Consider the following 2,066-nt stretch of genomic DNA (forward strand, 5'->3'; position numbering starts at 1 on the left):
TAAAATTTGTGTTTATGTATTTAGTGTTTCTCACAGTGTCACCTTGACATTGAACCAAACCAAATTATCTTCACACACCTCATTTCCTTAGGCAGAAGAATACCACTGAATTTGTTACATGAACATGTTTTTCAAAAAACACTCTGTACCTTGGTACAGCTACTCTGCATGCATGAGTGGGAGGTAGCAGTCCTCAGTCTCTGGCCTTCCCCGCTGACTGTCCCAACGCAACGTCTCCAGCCTTGAGCGGGTTTGGTATCTGTTAGTGGGTGCCACGGGGATTCTGTCGCTATCCTCAAAATCCCGTAGCAATGAAAATCTTGACAAAATAGACATATTTTTGGATGATATAATCAAATTGAATTGAAAAGAAGGTAAGAAGCAGAATTTTCTGAGACCAGATAGAAGACTCCAACAAAGTGGTGTCCAGCAATTCAGGATGAGAGTACGGTGGGAAATCCAACAGAATTCTGGTTTGGGTCAAATAGTCTGAGCCATAGAGGCAGAGTAATGCTTGGAAAGAGACCTCCTTAAGGACTTATCGCTAGCCTTGCAGCCAGAAAAGCAACTGGAATTCGAAAAGGAATTAGTCTTATGAATTGCCCACCTTTAAGAGACAAGAATTTAGATTGACATTTTCCAGTGCTGAAAAGGAAAACAGACTTTCTGAGACAAAATGAAAACATGGCAATTCTCAAGAGACCTAACCAGTTAAACAGAAAAAAATAACATTTCAGACAACTCTTCCAGGAGTGAAAGAAAATTAAGCCATCAGAAAGATACTCATCATAGAACTTTTCTTTTCAGAAGAGGCCTGAAGATTCAGGCTCAGTTGAACATAGAACAACTACTAGTAGCAAATGTAGTAGCAACGAGAACTCATCAATAGAGGACTCCACCATAAATGGAGGAATTTTGACTGTATTTATTGACAATTTGGAGCAGTTCAATGCCTAGTAACTCATAAACCACCATTAACTAGTACCTCTGTCTCCTCATTCTAGGTAGAATGGAAGAAATCTGATGTAAAAAAAGTTCCTAAAGATGTTCCCCTACAATTTGACATAAATAGTGTTGGAAAACAGACATGGATGACTTTAAATGAGCAATTTGGGATCTTGAAGGAACAAAGACTCACTCTCACCTTCAACAAAGGAGAAAGTTGCTTTGTAACTGTGGGACAGATCCCATGTTAAAAGGCCTTTGAGTGACAACTCTGTTTGAAAATTGAATTACTTGAACAGCTTGTCAGAGAAATTCAAGAAACTTTATTTGAAAACAGTCACAAGGCTAAAGAATTCATTTTTATTTTTGAAGGTTTTTTTTTTTTTTTCCCCTGACATGTATAAAATAATGCCCCGACAGAATAACAGGGAATATATCTATTTGTTCTTACAGATTTTATGGTTTCCCAGAGAGAGTGTCTATTTGACTTCTTTGTTCCTCATGCAGCAGAAAGATAGAAATTGATTATTTTTATGATAGTTTTATTTAGTATCTTGTCTCCTTTTTTCAGTCTTTAGATTTTGCCAAGGTAAGTCTTGGTCTTCAGAAATATGAGTGTGGTCACTTATCCTTTAATAATATTTGACATAATAAGTAAAAGTTACCTTTCTTCAGTAGAGATACATGTATTTTTTAATTTCACTAAGATTCTGTTTTGGGTTTTAAGATTTGTGGGAATTGCTGGAATGAATTTTTCAGATAGTATTAGGTTAATCCCTAGAGCTGTAAATCTTTAGTGCTTTACTTTTAACAAGAAATATGAGTCTAGGCATTAGTCTCAGTTTAAACTGTTGATGTTTGGTGGCTATAAATATCTGTTTACAAAGTTATCTGATAGATCCTTGAGAAGAGCCAGGGTAAAATCTTACAGTTTAGTCAATGAAGAAAATATGAGTGTAAGTAGTATGCTGAAGAAAAGGTGGAAAATTATAAAGCCCAGATGATAAGTACATTCTTTGGATATAGTGTAATCTTGAGTCTAGTCTCTACAAAGAATTCTTCAAGTGACATTTAAAACAAGTATAATTATTAAATGGACTGAACCTTTACGTATTTTGGTA

General features: G+C 35.6%; 1 pseudogene; it reads left to right on the plus strand.

Moving 5' to 3' along the window:
• The first annotated feature begins 304 nt into the window (after positions 1 to 304).
• LOC102813171 lies at positions 305 to 1,196 on the plus strand (annotated as a pseudogene).
• Positions 1,197 to 2,066: the final 870 nt, after the last annotated feature.

Source organism: Chrysochloris asiatica, unplaced genomic scaffold (genome assembly GCF_000296735.1).
Source record: "Chrysochloris asiatica unplaced genomic scaffold, ChrAsi1.0 scaffold00091, whole genome shotgun sequence".
Classification (NCBI taxonomy): Eukaryota; Metazoa; Chordata; class Mammalia; order Afrosoricida; family Chrysochloridae; genus Chrysochloris; species Chrysochloris asiatica.